Here is a 25,109-nt window from a genome sequence, read left to right as displayed (position 1 = left end):
AACCAGTCACTAAACTGCAGTCACTTTTACACGTAGTCGTTACAAGCAGGGAACGTGCTGAAGCAGATTACAGCCGGTACAATTCGTAGCTTATAGCATGGCACAAACTGTTGACTAAACTGTCTTTCGATTTTAGAAATAGGGAAGGATTTACCCTCGAACCCTTGTTGTAGACTGAGGTGCGAAAGGAATAACGCATGTATTTATTTCCTTCATCTTGAACAACGGTTTCACAAGAACGCTTCGCTTTTTCCCTTGTTTTTTTTCTTATAATGATTGTTTTCCATACTATGAGATAATAACCCATTTTTAAAAATTTTGGCAAAATAGCGTGAAGAGAGAGGAATAAGCCTCGGTTGATTTTTAAAACAAGGGAATCAACAGCTATTGATTTCCTGAAAGGTGTATGGGAAGTGTGAACTTTGAACCAATACAGAACAACAAGAAATTACAATTTTGTGATATGACCAGCTGCAACACAGGCTACAAGAATTGGAATGAATTGATAGACGAATGATCAACCAAACGTAGGTCTTCAAGACCAAAACAACACTTCGCAATGGCAATGTCGAACACAGTAGAGCTGCACACCGCCAATAAAAGCATGCGCAGCTGGCAGCACGTCACCGAACCTCACCCAAATATAGGAACTTTATAAGCACACTGTTTTCCTTGCCGAGAAATTCTTCGCCGCCAAGGCCATAAAACGGCGTGATGTCTTATCCTTCTCACTGTTTTCTTGCAAAACCGTCTTAGACCAGCCGATAATACCTCCTCGGGCGAGGAAACATATAATCGAAAGGCATTATCCTTTTACTCATTATGACGAAATTGATGAGGGCCGGTCAATGTTTTATGAAAGTTCTCTTTCACCTCAGAGTCTATTCAATACAATTGTAACCCAACTTCGCTCAGGTTTGCAACCAAGCAAGAAACAAGGCCATCGCTTCATATACTACTACAAGTTCCATTTTACAGTTGGTGTATTTCCTAACCGGCAGGGTGGCTTCTGTGAAACCGACACGGTAAAGATCGTTTGTAACTACACTGAATGTAAAGAATGCAGTCGCTATTTGCCAAACCAAGTAGTAACAATATATCCATGTAATCCATTCAGCTAACTACGAAAAGTACTATAACCTGTTCGCCGTGAAGAGTAGTGTATGAGACTGTGCTCAAGGACTACAGATTGTCGAGTTTACAAAAGAGAAAAACTTAAAGACATGAAGAGGAAGGAAAGTGGATTGCAAACATTCGACTGCACTCCTTCTTTCAGCAGCTCATAATTAACATTATGAGGTAAAACCAAGACTGAATTTAAAAAAGCAGTTTTTAGATTCCTTTTAAATTAAGAGCCATATGATGCATTCATAGCATTTTATAGTAGATTGATTATGTATGTTCAAAGCATTTTACGTAGATTGATTATTGTTAAATATTATATTCTTGTCTTTATATTTTTAAAGTTGGCCGAAAAACTATTCAATGGAAACAACTAATATACTATTATTAATAAAAAACGATTGCGTGCTGCCTTCAGATTATCACTTTTTGAGTCTAATGCTTGCGTGCGCTTTGCGCATGCGCATTAGACTCTTTGTTATATGAAAAAAGCTGTTAGCAATCCCAAGGGAATGGTTCGGGATCGATAATCGTTCGCTGCAATGTAGAAAACAATGATCAGCTGCAAGAACGGACTCCGTACGGACACGCATGATTAGTTTCAATTAAAAACAGCCAATCGGCGACACGTGTTCCCACGCATAATTAAAAGTTCTTTCTCAAGTCACGATTATTCAACACTTGAACAGGACGAAATAATTTTCCAGTTAAGACATTTGTAAGCTTTTTGTGAAAATAAATCTTCGTTTTCAGTTCAGTTAAGCACTTGTGTTTTCGTCTTGCTTAAAAAGCAAGACGTCTTTGAGAAAAATATTTCGACGGCGACTCGCGTTTATTTACACAATGCGACCAAATATTTATTTTGTTTTAAAAAATAGAAAACTTTACCTCGGTTTTTGTATTTAAGTCATTCGAATTTTGACCAATTTTTTCTTTACAGTGCAAACAAAAACCTTCAAAAATAAAAGATGTACATGGATAAATGTAAATCAAGTTACGCGACTAAATCAAAATGCGTTTGTTTGGCCGCTTTGCAGTATTACACTGTCCCGGCCTTTGCCATACACTGAAATCGAATTTCATGCTTTTACGACTCTCAGAGATCTTAAGTTCTTCTTACAGCTAGAAAAATCATAAAATGGTTACATTGATATGGAAGTGATGATTCGCGAAATTTGTACATCATGATAAACAGTCTTCGCTCCTGTGTATGGTAGCTCGATAATAATTGCCTAGTTTCCAGAGTTCAAAAGGTCATCATTATATTGACGTGAGCATTTACACCCGTTTTTAGGAAAATCTGTCGCTAAGTGCTTACAGTACAATGGAGTAACAGTCACTATTTCAAGTGCTTTTATTGCAAAATCTGTTTCAAGAGTCATCATCAAAATGGTGAAAAATCTGAAAGAAAACGATGTGAAGTTCTTCAACCCTTAATGTAATGAACATGCTTTTTGTAAATCGTCACGCAATCTTGTCCAAATGTTTAATCGTTTCTGCTTTTACGGACAATACGGAAGAAGTAACATCAACTCCTGTTCATACTTTAAATTTTGTGAAGCATATAACATTTATGACTGTTTCGTTTTCATCCATAATCATCCACGATGCCCCTAGCTTGCTATAAGCATTTTAAATTAAACTCCCGAACACAAACCTCTAACCAATTTTAACCGGCTTACGAAAACCGCGCAATCTGTATCACTATGCCATACGGCATTAGACTCATGTCACCCTTGGTGACCTATTTTTTAAAACTGAATTAGATTGATAGTCTTGTTTTTCCAGAGTGGCCCACTTATCAATTATTGTGGTATCCAGAGGGGCCCTGAAAGATTAAATCCAACTACAATGCATAAATGCATCTTCAAATTCAAAAGAGCTTTCTCTACGAAAAATACCAAAAGATTTTCTTTCTAAATTTCGCTAGCTGCATTTTTTATTTGTTCGATTGACTTAAAAACAAGCACAATTTTTTTGTGTCTTGAAGTTTATAGTGAGAGAATCTTAGGTCCGGGTCCTAGCTTGGATTGTTGTTGTTGTTTGTAATTATAAGGAAGACGATCAACTCTACCTTGGTATATCAAACTGGACGTCTACCTTTGTTTATCAAACTGAAGGAGGGAGTGATGGGACAACCTGGTAAAATGCGTTGGCCGGGGTAGTCTTCCATTGGAAACTTTTAACCCTATTCAGACCGGGGGGGTTTGAGGCCCGCGCTGACTTTGAACTTTTATAACTTTTTTAAGATTTAACCAAACGCTGCCAAACTTTCTGAGTTTTCCTAAAATTTATCTGGCAACAATTTGGTAGGGTTGGATGATGTGTCAGGAACTTGACATGACCATGGCAACGGCATTTTGACAGGCATGTTTTCCCAAATTTGTAATTTTACTTGTTCTGTTAATAAAAATCAACTTAAATGGAAATATTTTTACATTTTTACGGGTTAAAAGCACATTTTTATTAATTTTGAGTGCTTTGCAGTGATTTTGGGTGGTTTTCTGACAATTTGGAAAAATTTTGAAATCCAAGATGGCGGATCCAAGATGGCGGCTGTTTGACATCATGATGTAATTGTCACGTGATGTGACGTCACCATCCCACGTGACGTATACCAAAAGAAAGAGTTTCGGACATACAATACATCCTATAAGTTTCATGATGATTGCGTTAATATTCTGGAAGTTACATAGGGGGGGGGGCTTCCGAAGCCCCCCCCCCGGTCTGAGAAGGTCCAAGAAAGCCCGGTCTGAATAGGGTTTATCTACACCCCACACACTAAGAAAGAGAAATGGTCAACGATCGTGTTCTTATTTTAGTCTATACCAACAAATTTCCAGATAGGAAAGCTACTGCTAATGTGAAGGTCTTCTTCGTGCCTTTGTTTGCTTAATTGTTTGCTAAAGAAACATTAATTATTGCTTCAAGCAAATAGTTGTTGTTATCACATTCCATGATTGTTGACATATTCAACGAATATGTGGTTGCGGTTGTTTCAATGATAATTGAACACTTCGATGTGATAATAAGTTTAGCAGTCTACTGAGGAGTTCAGGAACTTCTTGTGTTATTATATTTAACAAAAAGGCAATCACTTCACGTGAGACCGCGTGTCATTTCTTTTCCCAGCAATCCAAGCGAGACGTGAAGATCGCGCAGATTGTTTCATCATGGAAGCTCGCTTAGACCGACCCATTTGCGACGATCAATGTTCGTTCAAACGCAATTCATTTTCTGAGTAGAGAAAATCGAAAAAATGGGTGGGAATGTATTGTTTATTTGGAGGCGTTATTAAGATCAGGGCAAAAAACATGATCGATGATCTTCGTTTCTCAGGATATAAATTATAACCAAGTGTTTGAATGTCTTTTTTAGACACTCGAAAACAGGCCAAGAAATCGTGTTTGTTTTGCAAGTAAAATAACGAAACAACAAATAGGCGCCATTCTTTAAATATTGCACAAACTACGTGTCAACAGAGCATCTAAATAATTAAACTAAAACTTACAAGAACAAATAGTTCAAATATACATCCCAAACTGAATCTTCCGTGATCGGAACCAAACCTTTTGTTTTAGCGGGTTTTTTTATATAAAAAAGTTTACTAGATCCCTATGTTATAAAGCACAAAAATACCACTGACGTAGGATGATATATCATACTTTTTTTGCATTTTTGAGTCCAAAAACCCGTAATTAATCCTGTGATTGTTCTTTTATTCTTTAACTTTTGGTCTATAGTCCTCCTTTGGAAACAATAGTGTAATACTGTTCCACAGTTTTTAATTGATGGAAGACATATTTTCAAAATCACATCATCATATTTATTTCGCAGTATTTCTACGGTACCTGTTCTTTAATCTACGTTTCCTTTATGATCTTTAACGCTGCAAATTAGTGTAAATTCTGGTAAGAACTAAATATCATATATTTTTTGGGGAAAGTTACTCTTTCACAAAGAAAAAACAGACCACAATTCACTTTATTTTTCTCAGAAACGAGTTTGCTTAAAACAATTGATTTGTCAGAAGTTTACCCAGAAACCGCACAAGAACAATCGACTGTTTACCTTTAAACATAATTTACATAATTTTTCTTATAATCATTTCTTGTTTCAATATGTACATAAGAGCCTTTTTTCAATCTCTTAACAGCTTTAGCATTTTTCTGTTTCCTTTTATCATTTCTTGTTTCAATATGTACATAAAAGGTTACCCTAGTCTAGATTTTTAATTTGTGGCACTTAAAGCAAGATAAATAAGAAAGACGCACCAGCAAGCTACATATTGGAATTCGAAGCTCAAAAATGTAAAACTGCCCTATTCCAATGTAAAAAATGGAATTAAGACTAAAGAAAATACCTAAAGCTGTTAAGATATAAAAGATTGAAAGAACAGCACAGGATCTGATGAGTAATTAACGCCCAGTCAGGTAAAAACTCTTATTCTTTAAAACTTCACAATTTAATTATTCTATTTTCATCACACGTTGTAACTAGAAACTGACTGCACGATGTTAGTATATTTTTGTGTGATACGGTATGAATTATAAATAATGGGGTGACATGTAAACTTAGTCAACTGCAACCTCAATACTGCGGCGTTTTGCTCAAATTTAAACAGAATGTAGGAATCTTTGCAGTTGCAGATACTGATGATAATCAGAGCTTCGGTATTTCAGTTTTGTGGTCAAACGCACAAGGGGGCATCAGTATGCAGAAGTTTTGTAAGTTAGCCGATAATGAAAAACATAACAAGTAAAATAATAAGTATTGCGACATAACTCTCGATGACCATGCATTCGTGAAGTTGAAAGATGCGTATTACTGTTATTTTTTTTTCGAGTCTATTTTGACCGATTTGACGCAACTTTAATAACAATAGTGCTGTTTGTATATTTACCTACGTCAAACTGTTTTTACATTCCAATTTGCCAAAAAATAACTATGTGCTTCAACAGCCAATCAATGAAAATAAAACTATAAATAACACGATATCCTGCAGTAGATTGATTAAGATGTAAATTTCTTCTAGTTTTACAAAAGATCCTTTCGTTATATTGTTCAAAAGTTCCAGGGAGTGTAAACTTTGAAATACAGCCCGATCATGACGAGACATCGATAGAAATAGCCACTTTCTCGTCATTTCCAGAAAGTCTCCAGCACAGACGGACGGAAAATTGTGTTGATTTTATTTTACTTAGGATTCTTGATATTTACTCACGGGCGCATTTATATTTTACAAGTTATTTTTCTTCAGAAAAGTGAGAACAATTTGAGTTATTTTAAATATTACAACTTTTACTACATTTTCAGGTAGTTTGAAAAAGTTTGCAAATTTATTTTCAGGTTCTTGTTGAAGCGTTTAACCTAACATCCACTACAGTTGTACTCTTGAACTTTGCAGAGGGATAGAGAGGTATGTCTATGCACTTCTAGCCAGGTTAAGGGGGAGAATTTTTTACAGTGTAAATGAAAACATTTTTGTATGGCATGAACCAAAAAAAAAAACTTAGGAGAACAATTATGGCGCTAATCAAACTTTGACGTACTTTTTATTTGTATTCAGTGTTCTTAGTTGGCGATAAACCAATTTTATTGATTTCGGTCATCCCAAATCCAAGCAAAAAAAGTCGCGGTAGCTCTTTAGCGCAGAGTTCATTGTTAAAAGAAAATAATCAAGAATTTTCAGTGCAAGCTAACACAATCTAACTACCCCAACGAATAATAGTAATGCAGATACAAACCGCAACGACAAGTCTATCTTTTGCAACTACTTTTACAGCAATAAAATTCATTTTCTTGAACCGCTCTGAAATTAAAATTTCACAAGAATCTTGAGATCCTAATACTGCAGGTTTATTTCATAGGGAAAAGAATTTTTATATGCTTTGTTTACTGGGCTATTCAAAATCTGTAGTCTCAGTTGCTAACAAAAAATATTATTACTACAAAACAAATCGTTCTTAACTCGGCAGCTACTTGAATCGGTTCTAGTCATGCATTTGAACAGAAAATAAGGAGCTTCTTTCTTTGCAACTATGAAAAATGTTTTCCAGTTAAAGCAACTGTTTGGAAAAGAAACTATTCTTGTTTTTATTTTACAAATATCTTCGAATTTAAGACAAACCCTGATGCATAATTAATGTTTTTAACACAGCTCGGTATTTCCACATCTATAAGCAGTCGTCGACGATAAAACTATTCTTCAAAATCGCCTATATAAATATTTTTGTTTTTTCGATATACATGTAGAGTCAGTCTGCGAAATATGAGTTAAATTCTACATTTTCTGCAAAGTGACATTCGTGGTTTTTTTTGTTTATTGCCACAAGCGCTTCTGATTTGAACACAACGGAACTTTTTTTTTTAAGAAACTGTTTATTGTAGGATTTTATTTCGATGGGTTTTATCGTTGTTGTTAGATCATTTCAACCAGAAACAGATATAAAGTCCTTGCCCTTTGTCGAGAGCAAAATGAATACCGGCACCGAGACTTGCATATGGCTAAACACAGAGAGCGTTCGGAAGTAAATCACAGCATAATTTGTCTCTTAAAATACGGCGAAAGGACGAAAAAAACATTTAACTAAGTTGTTTTGTAAACCAAGCTAAGGTTTAAAGAAAAAAAGAAAAATAAAGCACTACAACTTACAGTGTTTATTCTTTATCCTCTTGACATCGAAGACTTCAAGCTTTTCGGTATTTTCCACTTTTTTTAAAATTCTCGATTTCTTTACATAACTTTTCAATTAGAACTGTTTTGGACGTTTTTCTCAAAATTTTTAGCAGTAGCCAGAGGCCTCAAATAATCGCACAACTCGAGAATCGTGTACCAAGAACGTATATACATAATATGAATGAATATACATGATATGAATGAATGTGTTGTTCTGCCAATCACAATCGCGCTACCAGTGCACACCCGGATGACAGAGCATGCGCAATTCCCGCTGAACACATGCACTTTTTTACAAATGTTGATGATATACACCCACGAGAAGTCGATACGAGGAAGAATAATATTAAGAATCGACCAAAATGTGGCAAGCACAGTGTCTGTCTTGTGGAGAATTTTTAAACCAAGTGGTAATTCCAACACGCTCACAGCAACATATCATTGAAAGGCATTATGGCTTCAGTGGTGAAGAAGAAATTGAAGAAGAACTGTCTTTCTTCTATGAGAATGCGATTTCATCACAAACGTTGTTGAATAGAATTTTGAGCGACCTTCGCTCAGGATTGCAAGCCGCTCATATACAAACAGTTCATAGACAAGGCCGTCGCATCAAACGATTGATATATTACTACAGGTTTGATTTTATCATTGGTGTCTATCCTAACCGGCAGGGTGGCTTTTGTGAAACAGATACGGTAAAAATCGTTTGTAACATGACTGAATGTCAGCAATGCAATCGTTGTTGGCCTAGCGAAGTAGTCACATGTTTTCCATGTTACAATCCATTCAGGTAAAGCACCTGAAACCTTTTTCGCGTGAAGTGTAGTGCATGTAACTGTATAGAGGCAATACATGAAGACGAAAGCGAGTGGAACGGAACCTTCGATTGTTGAACTTGCTTGCTGGTCGCTTCCGCTGTAATGACTTGTTCTTCAACTTCCATTGACTGAACACCTTCCTCAGTTCAACTCCTGAATCGCATAATTTGCATTATGAACTAAAACTATAAGAGAAAGATGGCAAACTGCATCCAGATTATGGCTCTTTGAAACCTGAATTACTTTTATAGTTTAATTTTCCCAGGAAGACCCAATCAAAAGGTGCTTTGCAAATCTTCAAGCAAACGGCGATGCAAAAACTCTTGTCCAAAACACCTTTATAGAGAATTTCTGCAACGCATGGTATTTAGCTTACATTATTTAATATCAATTTATGTCTGCCTGTAGAGGTAATAAAGAACTAGAATATATACGTTTCATTTCATGTTTCATATTGACTTGAAAGCTAACTCACTCAAATCTCTACGCGTGTTGAAGTTTCTATTGAAAGAATCTTAGGTCTGGGTTTTAGTTCCTCTTGATTGTTTTTATTTCTTTGGAGAAGACGCTCGTCTTTGCCTTTATATATCAAACTGGAACAAAGAATCGATGAGGTAACCTGGCAAAATGCGGGATTAGGCGGTGTGGGAGTAGGTCAAACCGACGATGGGCTAACTAGTCTTCTACTGGAAGCTTTCGATCTTCATCCAAGGCACCAATCAAAAAATATCGCTTTCTCGTCTCCTTACTTTATATTATTCAAACAAATTTCCAGACACGAAAGCCATTACTGATCTGAAGTCCTCCTACTTGCCTTTGTTTGCTTCAGGTTTTGAAGTTCTATGGAAACGGTGACTGTTTAACTTCAAAGAAATGTTAAACAAATTCAAAGGACATTTGACAGTTTCAATAATAAGTGGTCACATCCATGTACAATAAAAAGTTCAGCAGTTCAATAAGGTGTATTCTAGTTTCAATAGTGGTGTTTGGTAAAAGTGGCGTTTGATATGCTTTTTGTTACTAGCTTAATCTGTAGTTGGTATGTAATGCCAAAAGCGAATCAAAAGTAATAATATGAAAAGGGGGATGTTAATGTGTGCCATACATACTAGATTACAGATAAAAGGAATTATATACTATATATAGTAAAAGAATGCCCCAAAGCAGTAATAAAAATAATAATTCAGATTCTGTAACAAACCAAAAGCGCAATATGAAATGCAAAGTTTGCCTCTAGAACCATCTAGCCGCTTGGCCGTTAAAATCATGTTCAATTAAATTACAGATCACTGTTTTCCAAGCAACTACAAACATAGTTACATTCCCAACTAAAAGAAAAACAGGATGGCGAGCTTGCAAATCCCTTTTTTACTCGACTCATTTCTACAACCAGTAGTACACAAAGCACAAAGTTAATTTGTTTCTTATGGCATGAACAACAGCTAACAACAAATGATTGCGTAGGTTTTTTTTTTTCGTGTCTTCAGTTTCTCCTCTCTTCCTGTCATTCAGCCTCCAGTTGTTCAAACAGTGGATGACGCTATGCCATGCTTACACTTATTACAGAGCTAACCATTTTCCAGTGGGTGCTGTTTAGACTAATGTGCCAGTCGATGCAAATTTTCCGCCAAGGGTGCTTATTTACTTTTAGTAGCTCGAGCAAGGGTGGGTGCTTATTGGAGAGAAGCCACTTTATAATGGGGAATGGCCCTTTTCCTTTTGACATAATCATCCGAGCAGCTGTAACAAAAAGGTTTGCAAAGTCATGACACCATTTGCGTCTTCAATATGTTCCCCATTACAGTCAGATGAGAAAGTAGACCACATAATTCACTTTTCAAACTATTCTATGTCATGTCAATGTCATTTTCACAATGGGGGCTTCTTGGAAGGGGGGTGCTAAATGAAATGGCCACTTAAAAACACTCTAGGGTGAGTGCCTATTAGGTAAGAGGAACTTACTGGAGAAAAGACTTTTAATCAAACCAATACGGTATGAGAATTTCCGCTAACACTTGTATTTTTCACTCGAAATACAAATCACAGTATACTGTGTTGACTCTGTGCCAGGCATAATGATAAGATCGGGGCCGTAGCTAACATGAGGCGAGACCGGGATTTTAACCCACAATAATAAACAAAATAATTATGTTAAATAATCCTCGCCTAAACAAGATTGATTTTTCTCAAGGGAATATGTAATGAAATATGTTGAAAAAGGTGCTTCAGAGCTTCCAGATTTCATAATTTTCGGTGCGGCGTGCCTCCAGACCCACAAGCAATACCTTGCCTCGTCTAAGCTCAAGCTGTTGCTACGACCCTGTACATAAGACGAAGCCAAAGGTTTTAATTGTATAATATTGCTGTAGTGATTTGTTCTTGACATTTTCCAGGATACAAATCCATGAAACCATGGAATCAAAACCTACCATTTTGCACTGAAAACAGAACTGCGAGGCTAATTTCTTCATGTTGCATTCTATATTCACTGTTCATTTTGTATGATTCATTCATATACTGTACCTAATTTGTCATTCTTCCTTTTATTTCAGATACATAACTAAACTATAGTGATGGCTACCGCTCTGTAACGTAGACAACATTACCACAAGGTACATTTCAAATTTTTTTTGAAGTTTTCTTTTAGACGATTATTTTGTTATCCAAAATATTTTTTGTACTCCACTGCCAATGTAAGTGACATGAATTGTTTATCAATTATAACTATCCGCAACTTATAACACATTCACAAGTGACCAGCGTGGCTTTGTATATTGATTTTTGTATTGTTTGTACTTGTAATTTAGACTTCTCAGAGTGACCAATTCAAGTATTTTCCTTGAATGACATCACAGCAGCCATTGGTATGATGGTGTGAGTGCCAGCAACTCAAGACAATAGTGCCAAATATATGACTTGCATTCTGCCGGAAATTAACAATAAAGCTGTCTATTTTAACTCATGTGTTTGGACCTTTTCATGTTCGCCAGTGGCAGACCTATGCGAAGGGCATGAGTACTCAGCCTCCCTTTTTGCTAATTTAAATATAAACGTCCTGAAGCAAAAGAGGCACCCCACCCCCATTCCCACCCCACCTACTTTTTTAGAAGCTAATAGAGGTCTGTTCCCTTAGTCAATTGAGCTGAAAGCGAAAAAAGTGTGAGTGAAAAATGCACTAACCAAGTTAGTGTGACAATTTGCTAACCCTTTGCTACCAACAATGAAAAACATTGGACTTCTCCTGTGATACCTTGTTAAATGAACAGGTGATAAATCATGTTTCAAGCTGATTATTTGTACAGCCGACCCTGTTATTCATAGGCTTGATATGTGGTTATCCACTGGATAAATCGCTATCCAGTGAAGAAGTCTTATTAAGTTATTTATATGGTGAATAGCATAACTAACTATCATCCATTTAACAACTCAGGACCTGAACTGTAAGCAAATGATCCGATTATTTTATTAAAGAAATGTGATCGGTAAAGAACCATGTTTTGATTTCAAAATAGTGAAAAAAATAAAGAGAGAAGTAACCTTCAATTGTTACAGTGCAGTGTTTTATTTATTTATATTGCTTGAATATTTGAAATAGCACTACAGATAACTAGGGGATTTTTTGCTTGGAAAAATTAAATGACATGATAGGTGGAACCCAACAATACAGGAGAAAAACGGTGAGATATCTAGGAGACCTAAGGTGTGTGTGTGTGTGTGGGGGGGGGGAGAGGTGTACTCGAAAAAAAATATACAGGAAGGTCCACCTGAAGGTCCAAACATCTGCCCTGTTATATCCCATTTTTGACAAAAAAGGTAGCCCTTTTTTCTACCTTTGATAGGAATGGCTAAAGTTTAAGATATACCTACATACCTACAGAATGGATGCTGCATCTTCTTGCTTGATTTTTCCATTGTAACCCCATGTCGACCATTCGGTGGGTATGTTCTAGATATTTTGGAAGGCTTTTAATATAAGTTAATAGTTTCCCAACCCTTTTTTATGCTCAAACACGTGAAATACCTTACTTATCTCGGGCAGAGGCTCCATGTTACGTCCACTATAGAGAGCATCCCCACCATCCATCTGCCAGTAATTATAAGAGAAGAACGTGGGGGCTTGGAGGCCATCTTTTACTGACAAATATAAGGCATGACAAGTGGACAAGTTTTTGTGCCCTGGCCCACTCCCATGCCCTTTTCTACCACTACGGCCCTTCAACCTATCCACCACTAAAGAGGATCAGCGAATTCTGGCATTTTTCTTTCTTGGCCATAAAACAGTCCTTAGCCGTTGATACCCCCAATGTCACCATTTAAATTTTCCCTAAAGGTTAAATTTCTTGCCGACCTGGAAGTATTTGTGATACAACTGGCATACGCGCTGTATACGGTCGCTATTTATGAAACACTGGTTATAGAGGACCATAAACTTCCTCAAAAGGAATAGGACCATCATCCCCCAATAAGACGTGAACACGTTACATTTGCAATTAGCCGAACAGTGCACATAGACTTAATCGACTAACTGCCTTCCAGTCCCAGTGGAGTTCATGGAAATCGCCCGCTATCCCAATCCATCCCGATCTGTCTTGGGCTAACTTCTCGATTAGCCTCTAGGTGCATCCTGAAAAAGCTGCCTTGCACATCTTTTCGTTTTACGGTTCTCCTCCAGCTGTTGGGAGGGCCTTGGCTCTTTTAACCTGAAGTATTCACCTCCGTGCATGCCTGGTGGTCGGTTTTCTGAGGGTGTGCCCGATCCAGTCCCACTTGCGCCATCTTATCTGGATGTTGATTTTTTTCTGATCGGCTCTTGACCACAGTTCTTCATTCCTTATGACCTCTGGCCAGTAAATGCCAATGATGGATTTCAGGCATACGTTGACAAAAGACTGCAGTTTGTTGGAGATTGTATTTGTTACTCGCCACGTCTCTGAGCAATACAGGAGGACAGACTTTACATTGGCATTGTCTTGATATCCGTACTTTTGTCTCTCTGTATATCAACTTTGATCTCCACACAGGCGTCAGGATCGCAAATGCATTTCTTGCCTTCCTAATCCTTACCTGTTTGTCGCGATCAGATCCACCATCCTTGCTGATGTTACTGCCAAGGTATGAGAAATCTTCCACTTCACCAATTACTACCCCATCCAGCATTATCTTGTCTGCATTCCTTGATAATCCTAACGCCGTCTTCGCTGAGATTTTTGCAAACCGCTTTAGATTAGATTGCATGCCTTGCTGGTTATGTGAGAGGGGGGGCAATGTCGTCAGCGACATCTAGAACGAACGTGTAGACGGCTCGTGAGGGTCTACTGTATGCTATTGCGATGTTTCTCGGTTGTTTTTCACATCATCCAATCAATCAACAGTAAGACGAAAACAAAGAAAAAGGGCGACCATAAGCGTCCCTGGTGAATTCCGGTAGGCATCTAAAGCCGTTCGGAAAGAACTTCGTTGTGGATAACTCTACAGTTGTACTTCTTATAGGTCTTCTGTGTGAGTATGACGTATTTCTCTGGGATGCCATAATGACCTAACAGTTTCCATTCCACAGCATATCCCTGTCAACACTGACAAAGGCCTTCTCTCTCATATTCCACACAGGTCGTGTAAACGGGAGAGTTCCACTCACAAGACTGTCGGGTCCACGATGAGCCTCAAGGTGGCAGTGTGATTTTTACACTTCCTTTCCTACCGGAACCCTGCAGTTGTTTCAATCCGCTCCAGGTTTATCCTATTCAAAACTTTACCAGCAGTCGATAGCAGTGTAATGCCACTCCAATTCTTGCATTCCTTCACATCTTCTCTTCTTCTTTTTGGAAGCTTGGTCAGGTGGCCTTCTTTTTAGTCATCTGGTATCTCGTTCGTTCCCAAGATCTCCACAAACAATCTTCGAGCATCTTGGTCGAGGTGTGTTAACTTAAATATGCGTTGATGGCGTGTGATGGTATGCCAAAGGGACCAGCTGCCTTTCCGTTCTTCAGGTGTCTTACGGCCCTGTTCTCATTGACCTGCAAAGGTGCGTCGGCCGGTTCTATATCGGGCATTTCGCTCTTGGCTCTATAGGGCCTGTATAGGATCTTAACAGCACCCGCCAGTGTGTGATGGAATAACGCTCCTTCACATCGCCCTTGCCTGCTGCTTCCTCTGCCTGTCTCGTGAGGTCGTCCCGAAGTTCCTTCGGTCTTTTTTATTAGCTTATGAGTATCTGACTTGGGCTTCTGCTATCTTGGCTCTCGCTGTTCTGCGTATCAACATCTTCTTCGCCTTCTTTGTGACTGCTTTCATCTTCAGAATGTTTATACTTGCATAGGCATTTTGCTGTTTGCACTTCCTTTCCAGCGTTTCCTTTCACGTCTCCAGTTGGTGACTACTGTTTGGTTCTTACCTTCCCAAAATGTTTCCCGTTTTCCTGAAGATCTGCAAACGCCTGATACTTATTGGAGATGGTAAGCTGGAATTTCGTTTTTGCATTTGTAGCTTGTCTACAGTGGGCTAGTGTTATAGTACTTCAGCTTCAAACGGCATCTGCCTATAAGAATCGAGATATAAGAAGGTGGTGGTGTGAAGCCACATCTACCCCCTCTTTGCTCTAACATCCCTCAGCGACCCTTCTGAACTTGGATAGTACACAGATTTAAATTTGGTCAGCATGATTTTCGGTCCTGATATCTGGTAAAACCCAAGTTCACCTTCTGTGCCTTCTTCTGCGGGAAAATTCTCCCTTCAATAACAAGCTTGTTGAAGGAACAATAGTTTGCAAACAAGACAGCCGAGAAGGCCGATATGTAAAATCAGCCAATCAGGATGCTTTATTGCGGTACAATATTCCGTCAAAGTATTGACATGGATCACTTCTACTCTCTAGGACTCTTTTTCTTCTATCTGTCTCCCCCAAGCCTCTCTTGACTTCGAATCCAGCATGGCACACGCCCGATCAAAAGCGCTCGCTTGCTAAATACGCCTGTATTGCAGGTTATAAATACCGGAAACAAGGCAGCATTTTTTTTTGGGGGGGGGGAGTGCTAGTGGGGAGCGGCTAACACACCGACATTGAATTATCCGCTAGAATCAATATCTTTCACTCCATCCCTGTGGATTTTTATAGTCTCATTTGCTATTTAATTACTTCAGTAAGCTTGATAGGCTCTGAGCTCAGTTTGATTTTAACGCAATTAGTTTTCTTGTCTTGATCAGCCTTCGGGACCGAAAGTCAACGCGTAAATGTTCGTTCCATTTAATAATAATAATAATAATAATAATAATAATAATAACAATAATAGTAATGATGATGATAAAAGCGCATTACAATATTACAACCTTAGAATATTTGATTTTTACAAGAAATTCAACTGTTCAGGTCTGCAACTATTTCGGATATTCCCGTTAAAATAATCGTTAGTCACAACTATCCAAGATGTAGACAACTTTGGAGGTATTTAAATAGAAGATATTTATCAACAAATAATTCATTCTGCTCGCTTTCTTCACGTGTTACATCTACCTTACAAAGTGAACAACTTGCTAACGATTTTGCCGTCTTAATGTTCATCCAATCGCTTCGTTAAATCATACTGGAATGTCCGCCTCATTTTGGTTAATATGTTTGTCATTTGCTATGAGCACCACAATGTAATTTTTCCGGGGGAATAGTAATGATTTTTAGGAAATTTCTAAAAAGCGCGTTCAAATACAAGTGACGCAGGCCTCTATGGCTTTCTTTGTTTCTAGACTAAACGGTATCTCTGTCTGCAGCTTAAAGACGTAAGTGTGTCTCAATTATATCAGATACTGAAATGGGTTATAGAGATATGTTTATTCTTCGGTAATCTGATCCTTTCCAGAAAGTCTCAATCAAAGGCAAAAAGAAGGACAAGAAGTCTTCACGCCCCCTCTGTTGAAAGTCTTCTGTGAGTAGACATATACCCGAACAACCTCACCTTCGTATAAAACGTTCGCGCTGTGTTTTCCCATGATATTTACTCGATTGCAGAGGGTTTTCTATGTTCGAATGATCTTGTAAACTCCCTATTAAGGTGCATGAAACGGGAAATGTGGTCCAATTTTTTGCCTTCAGTAACTTTATAACTGCTCTGACATGGGCTTAAGCATTGCTGCTTGCAAAATTATTCCATTTCAAATGTAAACCTAAGTGCTACAGACAAGAAGGCATGAACCTTTCATAGGACGAGAATGACGTTTTATTGATCTGTGCCATGTACTGCCACTTCCCGGCTACGCGTAAAATCAAATGGTTGGAGCTATTTACATTTAAGTTGTCAGGAAACAATCTGTGAACTCTTAAAGTGCCTTGTCAGAACGACGGCATAACATTGCGTCCTGTCGCTTAGAAGAACGTTATTGGAAACTGAATTAACAATGCGACAAATATGTTTTTTTACAAGACTATGTACACAATTTCGCAAATTCTCAAATCATATTCAGCTTGTCATGTTCTGCGATCGTTTTATGACGATACGTTTTGGCGGTGAAATTTGAGCCGCGAGACGTAAAACGGTTTCCAGTTGGCATTTGCGCCGTTATAAAGATGTTCTATGTCAGCAAACTACAGAGCTACTGGAAAAGAATATTTTTGCAGCTGATAACTGGCAACAGAAATTTGGGAAAACAACAGTTTTTCAGGTTAGAACAATATGCCTTTTCCAAGCAGTATCAGCAAAATTCACATCATAGTCACTACCACGCACGATAGTTTGCTACAGGCTTGACTTAGTTCACTGACTTTAATATTCTGTTATCATCATCCATAGTTTCTGCTTCACAAAAATAGCCCGAAACTGATAGTAGTTTGCAAATTCAATGATTACGATTGTGTACGAGTTTTCCTGTTTATTTAGCAACTAAAATAAAAAAGGGACAAATAATTGCCATTCTTCAAAGAAAACTACGTATTAACAGAACGTCTATGTAAACTAAAACTAACAAGAACAAATATTTTAAGTAAACATCTCTCATCCTCTTTTATCGTCTTTAAACGTTCTTATGCTTAAAAAAAAAAAAAAACAGAAAGAGTACTGAATGTAATGAAACCAAAAAAAAAATCCCAACAAGTGCCACTAATTTGGTGTGATATTTATAATCAATGTGCTCTTTTCCACTTTCCTGACATTTGTCAGGAAAGTTGAAAAAACAAATACAGGAAACCTATTTGGATTTGCAGTCGCTTTTAGTTGCATTAGTCCTTAATGCCCCCTTTTTCTGTGGCTTACAGTTTTTAATGTACAGAGACATATCCTCGAGGCCCATTTCTACAATTTCTTTGATCTGGTTATGTGATTTATACGACAAACGCTCGGTATAAGATCATTTCTTTTGTTAAACCTGATATAACAAATGCTGCGATAGCCGGATTCTCGAGAATTTCTTTTTTCCATAAAAAACTAACATTTACATGAAGAAATGTAAAATCAATTCAAGTTACAAAACGAGTTGACCTAAATTGAGCACTACAGTACTGCAGACCGCGGTGGCAGCCGAGTATAACCTTTACATCCAATTTTGATCGATGGACCCCATGACTACGGACTGTGGTAGGAGCCTAATGTAACTTTTAAAACATTAAACTTTCACTACGGACCATGGACCACTGGAGCAGAAGAAAAATGTCACGGGGCGGGGTATTCAAGAATCGCTCCCAATTTCTTTGACAAAAATTTTGGAAAAGCTATTATCGTTATGACATTGGAACTGACCGATTTCAGATAACTGTTTTTGTTACAAGGTTTAGGACTGAAAAAACCATTTGACAACTTCCCTTGTAATTATGATTGACAGCCGAATTATTTCCTACAATTATATATTTTTCGTTTCCGTATATACCTGATTGAAGAAACGTTGACCCGTAAAAAGCTCAAACTATGAACGATAAGACCGAATGAGATTATGGGTAGACAGCATTGGTAAGCTTAGTAGTATTCCATTTATTTATAATCAAGGTAATATTTTCAATTTTTCTATAAAAGCATGATTTATGCAACCTGTCGTATGGTTATGTTCATTCTGTCACAGAAGACGATTACTTTTTCCGATTTCCCAGTAAACATTTGGGTCGCATCGTTTATCGTTTAGGCTTTTCACGGGTCAACGTTTCTTCAATCAGGTGTATATGTATACATATCAGTTGTCTTAATGAAGCTGTAACTTTCAGTCTTCATCTTGGTTTTCAATGTTTTTCAAAAATGTTTTTAAATCATTAAAACTGAATGCAAAATATGAAATTAAAATAATGGGGAAAACACTAAACTGTTAAATATGGTCACTATGAAGACTTAACGTCACGTCACGGGAGCCAAAATAACAGGTAAAAATGTTTTTCAGCTTTAATTTTGACTGAAGTCACGAATTTTGTTGATTATTGCTGAAGACGGAATCCCCCGGAGTATTAATTGGACAAAATTATTTACGCTCATTGCAAACTTCTGTCTTACTGTTTCAAGCATTTTATCAAAAGAAATCATTTCTTGCAACACCAAACAACACCATCATTACAAACCTGCATCTCAGCATTATGAAATGAACAAAATGCAAAAACGGGAAGAAAATGATGCTTCAAATAAATTGCCAGGTATAAAAAAATTATAAAACTTTCTTCTCTTCCTTTAGTAACATATAATAATAATCTGTAATCTAATTGTTCATTACTAAGCTTGTAAAACATTGAAAAAAATACTATAACAATGTTTCACAGCACGTCAACCAGTAACGCAATAATTCCACACGTTGCTATACTTTTATAAAAAAAATCTCCTTTCCCCTTTCCTTCGTGCACTTCGTTAACCGACAACACCGAATCACTCGAGCATAAATCACTGTCAATTTCTTTGTTTTCGTCTTCCATTTTCTAAACAACCGCTGACCTACCCAGATCACGTTGGCAAATTACACGTTCTGACCAAACTGCGCCACCACTAAGCAGGGCCTTGTTATGTGGCAAACTATCATTTAGATATAGGCATTGTACAACATGGCAGTAAAAACTGTTACGACTTTCTCGTAAAGGTTTGAAATTGTTCAAGGAAAATACGTTTAAAGGGGAAACGTTTAACGCTACTAATAAGTTGCTGAGCAACTTTTGGACAGCCTTACCAACTATTATTACGTGACCTGTTGAAGCAGATACCGCACTACTCATAGAAAAGGACCGAAGATATGCAAACAATTCTCCTTTTTTCTTTCTCTTAATTTCAAATTTAGAGAAAACTCGATAAAAAAGTAACTTTCAAAAGTGTTAATCATTACTAGGAAAAAATGGGTGAGTTTATTTTTATTTTTTTACAACCATGTTTCTGTTTTGCCTCCTTTCTGCGGATACTTATATCCTGCCAGGAATATCAGCTTTTATGTTAAGCTACAATTATAAATTGTACCGCACGGTCTTGACCAATCAGGCGGCTTGGAATTTTTTCCGGCGGACTGTCAAACATTCTGCCGGCAGAATTTCGTATTTTTGAGACAAATTTGGGAAAAATGGAAATATGTATGTTAAAAATCTAAAAAATGTAGTTGAAATAGCTTGATATTCGCATTTCGCATCGTATAGCATTAACTAAACGTGCTCACAGCCGCGCTTAGACTGAACACAACCTCAGCGGAATTTAAAGTCTACATCGAGTCTACATAGAATCGTGATGTGAACATCAAAAAAGCCTGAATCGGAACCCGATATTTCCTCACCGTGTTTTAGCCGTTTAAAGACGTGAATTTTCATTTCCGGTTGTGTCAGAAACCGTGCAACTTAGGGACCTAGGGCTAGTGAAGACGTGACGTCAAAACGAGAATGCCCTCGAGAACGGAATAACAGAAACGGGAAACAGAACGATATTTTACTAACATGGAAGTGTGTAATTCCACATATATTTTCGCTCACATCTAGAACAAAACAATAACACAACAAAGGGAGACAGGGAAACCATGCAAAAGGCGTTCTTGTTTTGACGGCACCGCTCGACAAGCCCCAGCTAACCCGGCGGGAGAAAAGAAAACGATTTGTTTTGTTTTTTTTGTTTTTTTTCGATGCCCACATCAGCAACCCCACGTTGATTCTATCAAGCAAACAAGAAGCTTGAGAAGCTTGAGAAGCTTAAAATCGGGCGCTTAATAATTAGCTATCTGTTTTTACTTGAAAGGCAGGGTACAGTACAGTAAAAATCACTGGAAAAACAGTCACTTAAACCTATTCAGGCCGGGGGGGAGGGGCTTTTGAGGCCCGCGCTGACTTTGGACGCTTATATCTTTTTCAAGATTCAACCAAACGCTGCCAAACTTTGCGCGTTTATCTAAAATTTATCTCGTAATACTTTGGTAGGATTATGTATTGTGCCAGTAACTTGAAATCACCATGACAACGTCATTTTAACAGGCTTGTTTTCCCAAATTTGAATTTTTCGTGTTTCTATTTAATAATGAAAATCTGGAATGTTTTCAAGATTGCATTATTACTTAATGACATAATGGTCTCAATTTATAAAAATATATTTCGCCCAATACAAATAACGATTGAATTAGACGTCTAGAAAATATAAATTTGTAACACTTAGTAAAGTGCAGCCTTTTCGCAATACCTAATAAAGGCGTGGTTTTTACCTGAAGACCAATTTTTCCAACGCTTAAGTTGGCTGACGCATTTCAGTTTTTTCCAGCCCTTACACTTTAATGGAACAGTATACAACTCCTAATCAGGTAACTACTATTGTCAAGAAAATGATCACAACTTATTGACCAATGATTAGGTATTTGTTTCATACCATTACTGTAATAGCAACTGGTGAAGAAAAGTAGTACTGACCCAAAGTATAAGGGCTGGAAAACACTGAAAACCATATCAGCCGCGTTTCAAGGAATCCAAAAGCGCTTTACTTATCCCATATATATTTGTTTTGCAGTATTTTGTTAATTTTTGGACGATTTTGTGGGATGTCTGGGAGGCGATGGTTTTTCTCAAAGGATTAGTAAAATTTAGACAAATAAGAAAAATTGGAGATTTAATGTGATTTTAAAATTTGAATTTGAAGTTAAAAATTGGTGGACGGACACCAAACAGTCTCCTGACAACCCGGAGTGCTCTTGCGAGGGGGTCAACTGTTTGGAGGTGTGTCCATTCTTTTCTTCAATCCCTTCTTTAAATATCTTAAAGTTCTATTCAAATTCAGGTAGAACCCCACCTTAAGTTTTGTTCTTGTGAAAAAAAAAAACAGAAGTCAAAGGTGGCCTGATACAACCAAGCATGGATTTTAATTCTCCCTCCCTTTCCATCCCCTTAGCCTTTCACCCCCACCTGTCCCTTCCTTTCTACTCTCATTCAATTTAATGTTTGTTTACATTTCCTATCTAATTCAGTATCGTACTAATCTGTGCCAAGCAATCAGATAATAACAGAAATTTGCCTTAATTTTGATCTCCCATACCAAGACCTTAGAGTATAAACCGCTAATAAAACAAAACACACTTGATAATAATTCTCTGAGGTTATACACCTTGCATTATTAACGTACTAACGAACTTGATAACAAACCCCATGTCGTACTAAGGATTTTTACTGATCAACATAGAAAATAAGTTCACAATGGTTTGTTCCCAAAACGTTTTTACAGAGGGTCTGTATATTGACCTGTAACTTGTATACCTTATTGAAAAATTCAGAACGAACCGACTTCTTCCCGCTACCATGATATTATGTTGAAAAATTAGCTCGTTCAAAACCGTAGCAAAATCGTTAGAGATGTACAGGCCCGCAAATGATCCCGGCCCGCAAATGATCCCGGGACCGCAAATGATCCCAAATTGGACCGCAAATGATCCCAGTACCGGAAATGATTTGTGTAAATGATACAAAAGAATACTTGGAATGGCGTGGACTTTATGAATCGTCTATGGATGTATTTTTATAAAAGACCAAGTGCCTCAGGCATAATAAAACGCAACGATTAAAAGCGGTGAAAATAACGCGCGAAATAACAAAATTAACATGCGACTATCTAAGTTTTTCATTTAGAAAACGCACCTAAAAAATAAACATGAATCTTCGAAGACGCCTCTGCTGTCTAATTAGCCACTTCCTGTACAATGCTGCCTTGGTAGACACGGGCCTCCTTTTCCTTGGAAGCGCACAAAATTTCTACGTGCGAATTTTGGAGTTTATGACAGATTTTGAAACCGTTATTTGAAAACACATTTTCCTTCACAATTCGTTCTTGCAAATATAAAATGAAATACAGTAAACGATTACAGCGTCTCTGGGTAAATTTATTTGCATACCACACGCATAGAGCTGTCAACTTTTGCACGTGCAAATTTCTTACTGTCAATTAATCTGTACTGAAAGCTACGCGAAAATGAAGTCAGTTTTTGAGAGAATTTTTAGTTGCCTGTGTCAGAATTTATTTCAGTGACTTGATGAAGACATTCAAAGAAAAAAATAACCACAGATTTCGAAAGAGAGTAGATCGATAACAAGAGTCGGAGATCGATATGATAGAAATCAGCAACAAAACTCAACTTTCTTCCAGACTTTACGTCTAGACATTTATAATGTCGCTATGAACGCTGCGTGACTGCGTGTGAATGGCTATCAGCTCAAAGCATTTCGCCGCAAATAAATCATCCCTTGATTGAAGAGAGTTCATATTTCTGTTGGTTGGATTGTTAAACTTTATGTCACGTTTTAGGTTACTAATCGGAGCATATTTATCAGCTATATTGATACAGTTGTGGTTTTGAATTTACTTTAGTAAATCGTTCAAATACAGTACATTCTCTCGTGTTAATTGTTTTTCTAATTGTTGTATTAATCCCCTGTCCAAATTCTTTAGTCCACGCATATCCAACTTTTACGGTTAGGCGACTGTTTCCGGTCCGAGGATCATTTGCGGTTCAATTTTGGGATCATTTGCGGTCCCGGGATCATTTGCGGTCCAATTTGAGGATCATTTGCAGTCCCAGGATCATTTGCAGGTCGGGATCATTTGCGGGCCAGACAAGATACAGCCGTTTACTGGCAGTCTTTGAAAATCCTGAATTTCGTCAAAATGAGCCAAAATAAAGTTTTAAAATTTCCTTTATCAATATAGTTCTTATCTTTTTATTCAATTCTATGAACTGCTTTTATGCAGTACTGTCCACAAAGATTTCAATTTCCTCAAAGTTTCGGGACAAATGGATACAAAATATTTCGTGCAGAATGTAATTTGATTAAGCGAATGTTTTCACGTCTATAAATACTTCAAGCAGTGAATGAAAAACCGTTTTGTTTTCATCGATGAGAACCACTTTCAAATAGTTAATGCATAAAAAATAACAATCAGATCAGAATACAATAATTATTAATGTAAGGTCTCGCTATTATGTCTCGGCAGAGATACTTCTTTTTTGCAAGTTCAAATGTATGCAAATTTCGTGTGAAATGTAATTTGATTCAATTGTCTTGTTTACAAACTCTTTCTTAAGAAAGTTGTATTTTCGTGAATAAAACCCATTGGCCAGTTTTGTTTTCCTGATCATGTTTGTCTGTGATTTTACAAAACATGTGGTCTTTTTTTCGGAACTTTAAGTTGTACAAATATTCCTATTTTGAACACAGATTTATATGTCACTTCCGGAATTTCTCATCTAAAATTCAATTGGTATTTAATTATAATTATTCGAAGTTTTCATTTTCAAGTCATCTTTTCATTCGATAGCTTTACTGATCTCGTAAAAAATTCCATTCAAGTTCACACCGATACTGAACATTGCCAATGTTTTGCTGACGTCTTGAGAAGTGTCTTACTAACGTCACTAGTCAAATAGATCCAAACCAAGTTGTGCAAACATTCTACTCTTTGTGACAGGCGACTTTGACGCCCAACTGTGCGAAAATGAAAATCGACATACTTCTTGCTAAATATATATAAAAAATAGTTTTAAAGTGGAGTCCGCCTCAAAAAAATGTACCGCCAGATCACACTGCTATTTGTAGAGACCAGCAAAGCGTCTAGTTTCAAAGTTTCCCACAAAAACATTGCGTGACATGAATGACGTTACCTCTTTTATTTACAAAAATAGCTTCAACTTGTCAAAGCAACTACAGTTTCACAATGGTGATTATTAGTACTTTACCCCTTAAGCTTTTTTCTCTGTCCTCCCGCTGAAGCAAAGAAGAGAACCAGATTGCAGATTAGCCCAAACGTCGACCCAGTGCTCCTACAACGATTTACTGTCAAAACTGAAATGAAACCGATTGGCCCAGGCTATCCCCGTCATTTTTAGCCGACAGGAGACTATCGTCTAGGACGACCAAAGGGTAAACTATAAATCGGCCACGCCCGATTAATAAGAAAATATCTGTCACATACACTTTAATACATAAAACCGTTCACATTTCGCTCAAAGAACATCAATATAGCGGATAGCTGTACCTAGCAGAATTTTGTTTCTTGAGAGAAGGTTTCAAGCGCAAAACAATTTTGAGAGCATGGGCGGCAGGTGTAACT

The 25,109-nt window shown here is 37.3% G+C and overlaps 2 long non-coding RNA genes across 3 annotated transcripts in view; one reads left to right on the top strand and one right to left on the bottom strand.

The window, feature by feature from the left end:
- LOC144633339 (uncharacterized) overlaps window positions 1-25,109 on the bottom strand; it is a 42,846-nt gene that overhangs the window by 15,072 nt on the left and 2,665 nt on the right. The gene's annotated exons all lie outside the window — the stretch shown is intronic.
- On the top strand, window positions 5,504-11,593 carry LOC144633022 (uncharacterized). Of its 2 annotated transcripts, none has more exons than XR_013566982.1 (4): window positions 5,504-5,555; window positions 6,472-6,541; window positions 11,172-11,231; window positions 11,427-11,593. It is a non-coding gene; the product is annotated as an uncharacterized LOC144633022 (long non-coding RNA). The 2 variants fall into 2 exon arrangements; XR_013566983.1 differs by lacking the exon at window positions 5,504-5,555 and adding an exon at window positions 6,035-6,386.

The sequence above is a fragment of the Oculina patagonica genome, chromosome 12 (assembly GCF_052425735.1).
Source record: "Oculina patagonica isolate OP01 chromosome 12, crgOcupat, whole genome shotgun sequence".
Lineage (NCBI taxonomy): Eukaryota > Metazoa > Cnidaria > Anthozoa > Scleractinia > Oculinidae > Oculina > Oculina patagonica.
Note: the sequence above shows the minus strand (reverse complement) of the source record. Positions and strands in the feature narration are given on the sequence as shown.